Here is a 9,068-nt window from a genome sequence, read left to right as displayed (position 1 = left end):
AGTACATTGGGCAACTCGTTCGCCCGACTTAACGCCATTAGATTTCTATGCATGGGGTACTCTGAAGCAAGAAGTTTATTCTTCGCCTATTCAATCAGAGCAACATTTGAGAAATCGTATCGTAGCTGCAGCGAACAGAATATCGCAAGAACAGTGCCTGGCTGCTACAAGAGCCGTGTTTGACAGATGCAATGCTTGTATTGCTGCAAGAGGTGCACATTTCGAACAAAATCTTCATTAAAAAGTTTATAAATAAAATAATTAAAATAATAAATTAAATATATTTTTTTCTTTTTTCGTGATTTCCTGCGAAACAAAGCAAAAAGGAGCATATGTCTATAGGACTTTTTTTCTTAGTTTTTTACTCCTCTACACGCTCCCGAAGTTTTGCCATTTAATTTGGAAACACCCTGTATACTAAAAAGGAATCAGACCTTAGTCACATCATTAGTAGATAAGTAATTAATAAACCAATTGATTAATTATTTATTCGTAAGAAAGTTGATGCTATAATTGTAAAACTGCTTTATGTTGAGGTACAAAGCAGGTAATTACTCGTCATGTGCGGCTACTTATATTCGAAATCTATAATAAACATATATTCGAATATCCATGTTAACATCATTATTATTACTAACATTTCATATAATATGGTTCAAACTTTGTCAAGGGATCTAGATCCTTCTTTATTGTTATAATTAAGCCTAAATATAAACACAGTAATTAAGATATTGAAAAAATGTCACTGTAAAGAAAATAATAAGATTATTTATATTTTCTGCGTGTATTTATGTTAAATTTATATTTTATATATATTTGATTATTAAATCTAAATTAATATTCTTATTAATCATTATATTTCTTAGAAATAATGTCCAAGCTCAGCCGTCATTTAAATTTCATAATACTTGCGCAACTACTCATATGTGAAGATATTTATCAATCACTGATCATATCGATGTTATATAAGATATAGATGATAGCATATTTGAATTAATAAAACTTAATATACATTTGTTTAAATAATTTTATGTAATACTAAAATTAATAACGTATGAGTAAAGTATTGCTCTCAAATGTAAATAATCTGTATTCATTAATATTAAATGTTTAATTTTGTTATACTGATGATACATACCAGTCATACAGATTAATTATACATACATATTAATCCAGAAATATAAAACAAATTAATATTAATAACATTTACCTCTGTTGTAATTTTGAGAAGATTGCATATTTGTACTTTTATGATAAGAACTTGTATTCGCATTTTCTACGGATTGTATCATTCTATCCGTTTCAATATCTTTAAAATTTGATATAGGTTTGTCTGAAATATATTGTTCATTATGATTAATTATATCACTAAAGATATACGTTAAAGATATAACAAATATGAAAATTTATAATAAATTTGTATAGCTTTATACTTATAAATATAAAATATACATAATTTTGTTATATATGTATATTATAATTGAATATATAATTGTATATATAACAGAACATACTAAAAACTCAAAATATAAAATATTACTTAATAACATTTACCTCTGTTGACCTTCTTGAGTTTTAGCATTTTGTCAATTTGTTCTGTCTTTTAAAGATCAATTCTTTTAAGAGCTTAAATTCTAGGAATCTTTATGATCGTGAAAGTGTATTATTAAGTCAAATACATCAATTAATAATATATCCCTAACATAATGGCAAGAATTGCAGTTTACGTCATATGGCTCGGTGATTGTAAAATTTTCGGACAACGTATTTTCTGTAATGCTTATTTGCATCTTAGTTATTATTTCTTGTAAATGTCTATTTCTTAGATGCACCTTTAATTGTGGTATATACACATTATGAGTTGTATATTTGCATAATGCACATTGTGCGACATATAAATCTGCTTTTTTGAAATGTTTCCATATCGGGTTGTCGTCATTTTCCCATCTTAATTTTTCTTCTTTATCAAATATTTTATGTTTATGATATAAATGTATTATCCACATTATTCTTGGTTTATATTTATATATCTTGACACAATGTTTGCACTTTACTGTAGATTTGGGCAATGCACTAAAATGTTCCCATATCCAATTACGTGATTCATCTCCACCAACTGCCATTATATTCGCTCGGTACCACGATGTGTTACTAAATATTACATACCGATTATGCCAAGAAAACTGTTCGGTGAAACTGTTTAGAGAAGGATGATGAAAGGAGAAAGAGAAGGTGAAAAATTGAAACATATAACGTCTCACTAAAAGGTAAACATTCACGTATCTACTGAAACTTCCAGTTAAGAGTCACATAGTTTAGTTTCTACCAATTCGATTTCTATTGTCAAACAATCAGATTAAGATTAATATGTCTTACCCACTTTGACTAGAATATAAAACAATAAAAAGTTGTACAAACTATAAAATTCGAAAATGTTTCTTAACTTTTTATTGTATGATTACTCCAACGTTGATTATCACAGTTATTGAAATAAACATTTATGTCAATACTTTTTATTTGTATTAAAAGTGTAGTATCAAGGGACATGTAATAAAATATTACAATAGTTTACAAAAAATGTTTCTTTTTAATTACTTGGAACCAGACAAAGTGTCTGTTATAGATTTTTGAATGCTGAAAATGTTGCCACAAGTTAAATTTCACTGACACGTTCGGTTTGAAGTAGTTAAGAAGATTTAATGTATAAAAATGTCTTTTTTGCCATATTTTTGCCATACTTTTGCGATATTTAACTTTTTTTGTAAAAAAAGTTGACGTTGTCTTGAAATTCTGAAATCATGAATATATTTTTCCCTAAAAAGTTGCAATTCGCTTTTTAATATCATACTTTTTAGCCACGTTATGAAGGTTCCAAGTATAAAATTTTTCTGAAATATAGTAAATCTTTTTCTCACGACAATGAAATCACTTGTATAAATTTATAGTTTGTGAATATTGATATACATATAATTTGTAGTCACAGATTCCGCCAAATATACCTAAAATTTGTGAAAATTCAATTCGAATATAGTTGAGTACTTGACCAAGTCAAGTTTGTTAGCGGCACCAAGTTCTTTTATATATTAAATTTTTTTTATTTCAAGATTATATCGGTAAGGATGAATTTCATGATGATTTTAGATAAAGCTTTAAAAGCAAATGCGAATATCAGATTAAAAATTTAATGAAGCGCCGACAAATTAATAATTTTATAAGTTGATGTTTAATTGTAATAAGTTAGGAAAAATTGTGTTTGAGTATAAGTCCTTCCTTAAAAATGTAATAAGGCAAGTTACTAATAAAAAACTTGGATTTAATATCTACAATTCTAAAATAGAATATCGTAAAGAAACTACAGTCATTTGTGCGTTAAATGTTCGTTCGATATTACTTATAAATCATTAAATAATATTGTTCGAAATTTGTTTGCCTTCTAATTAATTAATCATATAAAATACTAACTTATATAAATACAAAACATATATATTATAATATTGTGCGAATTAATAAAAATTGATTAATTAGTGAAAATTAATTTAGAAAAACCAGAATTTTTTCCTGAAATATTCTAGAATTATCTTTAAATTGATTAGTCAGATATCGCTGGACATCCTGAAGAAGGATTTTCTATATGGTTTGCTTCTCTTATGATTCCTTTCTCGTGAAAATCTTACATATATGTATAATATTCTCTGTTCATTTTCTTGAAATAGAATAACGATAGAAAATCTTATTATCACAAGTAGAGCAGCGTTGTGACGTAGAATAAATCAGCAAATGAAAATCAATATATTATTTTATCGATGTAGCGAACGCCTGTCGCATTGAAATCAATAATCATAATTGTAGAAATTTTCCTTTCCAATATAACGATATTGATAAATTTATTTGAAGTTTATATAATTTATAGTTATATATATTTATGTTTAGTTTATATGATTTAAAATAACTTTACATTTTGTAGTTTCTATCGATCTAAAAATAAAAAGTTTCTTATAGAAACCATTCCCAAGTTGAGAAACTTCAAGTTGATCTGCAAGTGGAAGTGGTACGTTTCTGGTCAGACGTGATGCGCTTTGCTACAGATGTACGAGTACCTTCATTGCTACTATTTGCTTGTTGTGATCATCAAGTGAAGAATAAAGAAAAGACAATTAGATAGTAAGAAAGAAAATACAATTATTTATTAGAACGCAATAAATATTCCATTCGGTTCTTTGTACACAAAATGCAAATCAAGTTATTATTAGATAGTTATTATAATTATAGACATCTTCATTCGTTGTAGTGGAAAAATAAGATGCACTCACCAAATCGCACGTGAGATTGCATTGGCATTAGGCAATTAGACGGTGAAGTAAAATTGCAGGATGATTCTATGGATACAAAAGAATTCTCTCCGGATAGTTGGTGCGCGCGTGTCTCGTATCGATCGCCGATCGCTATGGTTACTCGTCAAGCGTCGGCTTGACAGCTACGAGGGTGAGGAACGCCGATCTCATTCCCTGCGTGGTTATATGGTAAGCGGAAAACGTGGAATCGATCGATAGAGATCCATGCGCGTTTATTAGGATGGAAAGATAACTAAAAGTATTTTCATGAGTAAGATAGGAGAAGAACAAGTCCCTAGGAGAGACTATCCTTTCTCCATGACTCGTTTCTCGCCCCGAGGGAAAAAAAACGGAAAACGGTTACGAGATCTTGACGGCGAAGGGAAACAGAGCGAGCGAGCGCGGCGAAAGCGACGATGCGAAAGGGCACGAATCGCAGGATCGTGCTTAAGCCGGGGGATACGCACGAAATAGAGAAACTCTCGCAATATAAACCGCGATAAATCAAAGTATACCTCAAATTAGTAATGAACGTTTATATACGACGAGATATTTTCTTGTTCCCGAAGTAATTCCCGTTATTAAGTTCGTTTCTACATAACAACAACTTAAGGGTTCTCTCGATTACAGTTTCACCCCTGAGTTGGTAAGGGGTGGTCTCGGCGACGTGAAAGAGAGAGGAAGTGAGAGAGAGAAAGAGAGACGGAATCGTTGAGGGGTACTACTATGAAGGAGAACGGAGAGAAGGAGGAAGCGGATCGAGATGGAGTTGTGAAAAGGGGGTTGGTGGAAGATGAGAGCGACGGGAGCGGCATACGGAGGGCGCGTGTAGTGGGGCGCACCGGCGCGGCACATTATGGCGCGACGGGGGTGGGTGGTCACGCGAGGAGGGGAGACATCGCGGGCGCAGCGCAAGAGAGGATATTGACATTTTCGGCCGTGAGGCGCGCATCGCGGCGGAGGCAGGAGGGATTGGCGCTGAGGGTGGTGGCGCGCAGCGGGGACAAGCGGGCGGGTGGTGAACAGGGGTGCGCGCGCGACGGGGCAGTCGCCTCTCCCTGCCGGATCCTGCAGTATCCATGGCTACGTCGTCTGCGAGGATTTCCCGCGAAAGCGTGATCGCACGGTGAGACCCGTCGCCAGCCACGGCAGCGAGGGGGAGAACGAGTCAGCGAGCGACGAGGTAGCGGCAGCAGCAGTAGCGACTACAGCGACAACAACTGTGACGGGGTGCCTTCGGGAGCGGCACCCGGGTAGCTTCTTTCTCTGATCGTTCGTCGCGTCTTGTCCCGGTGGGTTTCGCGACAATCATCCCTCTCCCTCTATCTGTCTCCCTATTTCTTACTCTCTTTCTTTCCCTCTCCCTCTGAAAATAGGGTGGATACCGTCCTCATCCCAGTTTCTCCTTCAGACCGTCTCTCCCCTTCCCTCAGGCTACCGCGGGGACCACGTAACCCCGACCCCGCCGCCCACGACCTTCTCTCCGACTGTCGCGCACGGCGCTTTCAGCATCCCTCTCGAACTGTTCTCCGTTTGTCTTTCCTCGCCGCGGTGGTGTGTCATTGCGAAAGGACTCTAGCTCGTGGCACCAGGCCAGGGCTCCTCTCTCGGGAGCGGTCTGTTCAACCGGGTGTTCAGGTAGCCGAGAAGGAAGCGTCGCCGTGTGGGTGAGTGTGAGTCATCGTCACGCGGACAAGTGAAGGATAAGGGTGTAGTAGATAAATAGAAAGACAGAAGAGTGAGAGAGAGAGAGAGAGAGAGAGAGACAAAGAGAAAAATGCAAAAAGAGAAATAGATAGATAGATAATTAGAGACATCGAAAGAAAGGGATCAGACGGAAATACGACGGAGGCAGGAAACACAGGAGAGACGTTCTCTCCCTTCGGTAAGGTGGTGGGTGGCGCGGGGCGTTGATCGTACGTACACCGGTGCCGCTCTGGTAGTAGTGGTGGGTAGTGGTGCCGTTGGTGGTGATAGTAGTGGTGGTGGTAGTGGTGCATCCCGCAGTGTGTTTACCCAGGGTGAGGTGACTCTCGCGCGCGCGACTAGGCGGAGTCGCACCTCTCCGTCCGCTCCCGCTTCCGCTTTCCGCGTCTCCCCGTGACCGCTTCGCGACGAGGGAGCGACGTGTATCTCTAACCGTGACCCGTTCTCTCTCGCTATCTCTTTCTCTCTCTCTCTCTCTCTCTCTCTCTCTCTCTCTCTTTCTCTTTCTCTCTTCGCATATCTACCTATTTACTTCTCGTACCTAACGTTGACGTGACAGAAGAGGCGTTGCCGCCGTAGCCGCGAGCAGCCTCCACCCTCAAGGAGATCCGGATACCGCTGGACATATAATCTAATCCCTCGTCGCTGACATTGTCGTTCCGGAAGGATCTGCCTAAGGACATGTATCCCAGGTATCAGGCTCTGCGAGTCGATAATGATCACGAGGCTAAATACGAAGGCGTTGGCTCACCTCGCGTCGCTTCTCCGTCCGCGATCCTATAGGAAGAAACGACGTGAAACCTCTGTGATCTTCTCTAAACACATTTGTGAGGAGTTTCGTTCGATTTGGTGAAGATTCCGATCAGTATCGTGGGACACCTCGAAGACGAATGTAAATATCAGTGGAAATGCTTAATCTCTTGGTGTTTTCAAACTTCATTGAGTGTCACGATGTGTTTCGCTAGATCGTCTTCTCTATGGTTATCCGAAAAGATTCTCGGTTCATGTAACACGTTCACGGATAAAGTCGTGAGTCGATAAAACTCACGAAGGGTCGTCAAGGCGTTGGCTCTACTCTTGATTTTCTTTTTCGTGCGTCGTGGAGGAAGTGCATAAATTCTCCATGACCTTCTTGTGGTCCTGTATTACGTTTCAGTATAGTGACGGGAATATTTAGTTTTAAGTATATCCCCATTTTTTGTTGGAAAGAGAGAGAGGAAGGAATATCAGTGAATAATATTGTATGTTAAATAATGATTATTGATACACGATTAATAATCGAAAGAATAATAATCTTTAATAAGATTGAAAGACCGTTAAACATAAATGCTTTAAATTAAGAAGCGCCAGAACGGTCAAAACGTTAAGATGTTGAACTATTATAAATTCATTAAAATGAATTAATTTCAGAAATTATAATTGCGTGCCGATATGGTTGTCGGACTTTCAACGCAATCAAATCTGAAAATATTAATAATCCCCCCAAATTTCCCAACTTAACTTTGTCTCGGTGGTCTAAAGGCTTAGGACGCTCGCATGCAAGAGATCCGGGTTCGACTCCCGGCCGAGGCATTATTTTTCGCAATAAGTTTATTACAAATAATAATCTTGTTGAAGCATCTAAAAATTTAGAGGTACCTACAAGTCTGAAAATGATTTTGTTGAACAATCAAAACAATGTATAAGACTTTCAAGCTAGAGTGTCAAAATTTTTTGCAACATTGTTCATTATATTTGAGATTTCTGCGTAATTATTTTGATTCAATAAAATTATTCTCAAATCTGTATTTGACTAAATTTTTAGATACTTTAGAACAACCGTTCTTTCCGTGTGAATATATGCCAAAATAATTTTAATATCCTGACGATCTTTGTTGAAAAATATAAAATCTTTCTGCTTTTTTCGTATGCTAGAAGTAAATATTCTTTTTTTTAAATTGGCGATGAAATTGTTCAAATTGATGAAATCGTGAATATACTTGAAAATTGTGAATATGCTTTAAAAAAAACCGCATTTCATATAATTTCGTATTCTAATGTAATTAAATCGTTATAGGTAGAAACAGTTCTGATCCCGAAAGACCTTGTTATTTGAACACGTGCAAGTATCTGCTATATGAATCGATAATAATCATGATAACAACCATGAAAAGCTATCAAAGTATTAATCCTTCTCTCTCTTGTAAGTCCTAGGAAGGAAAGTGTATAACTCATTCTACATTTCTCGAAATGGATGATTGACTTTAATATCGGTGAACACGCTATGAATTCTTTTCGCTCTGAACGCCATTCGCATTAAATTGCCTATCAAAATTCTGAGTGAATAAGAGAGGAAAAATTGCTTATCTTCATTCTAATTAACCGTGTTTGATTGGTGGAAACTTCTATTGCACAGGCTAATCTTAATTCTCCGTCTGCAATCTAAGTCTTTTTTTGTTAGCCCAAGTTTTTTTTTACTGGATTTTTATTCTGGACTTTTAAAAAATGTGGAATTCAGGATTGCTTTTCAACATCTCAATTACATAATTAAATTATTACAAAGTATTTTAGTAGAAGGAGAACCGGACTCCATTCTCCTTTATTTGAGGAGAAAAAGAATGAAATTTTGCTTGTGCTAAAAAAAAATCCAAATTATAAACGGAGGGTTAAGCTTACGAAGAGTAATAAAATTTATTTACGTGATTACGTCCCATGTATTTATATCACGCATATCTTATAGTACTTGAACTTTCTGAAATTACTTTAAATCATCGCAATAAATCTCTCTATATTAACAGCTTAATTTTTTTATTAATATTAATATTTTATTTATATTCTATTTTATATATTTCTTCTCCCACTAAAAATTTATAAGTTTAACTGTCGCAAGTAGCACGACCACCAGTCAAACGCGGCTGAACAGAATAAAAACGAATAATCTTCTGGCTTACCTGGACACACAACGGTATAGAGATCCGGCTTCACGCAAACGGGAAACACGAACGTGCACCCGCCATTCATGTTTAGTCACGGACGACGTGTAACCGCATC

General features: G+C 36.1%; 1 protein-coding gene across 1 annotated transcript in view; it reads left to right on the top strand.

The window, feature by feature from the left end:
• The first annotated feature begins 5,615 nt into the window (after positions 1–5,615).
• Positions 5,616–9,068, top strand: part of sif (guanine nucleotide exchange factor still life) — a 44,995-nt gene continuing 41,542 nt past the window's right edge. The window contains 1 exon segment of the mRNA XM_018460339.1: positions 5,616–5,998. The gene's annotated coding sequence lies outside the window, so the exon portion shown is untranslated.

This window comes from Mycetomoellerius zeteki, unplaced genomic scaffold, assembly GCF_001594055.1.
Source record: "Mycetomoellerius zeteki isolate Tzet28-1 unplaced genomic scaffold, Tzet1.0 scaffold933, whole genome shotgun sequence".
Classification (NCBI taxonomy): Eukaryota; Metazoa; Arthropoda; class Insecta; order Hymenoptera; family Formicidae; genus Mycetomoellerius; species Mycetomoellerius zeteki.
The sequence above is the reverse complement of the archived record's forward strand: the minus strand, read 5'-3'. Positions and strand labels throughout refer to the sequence as shown.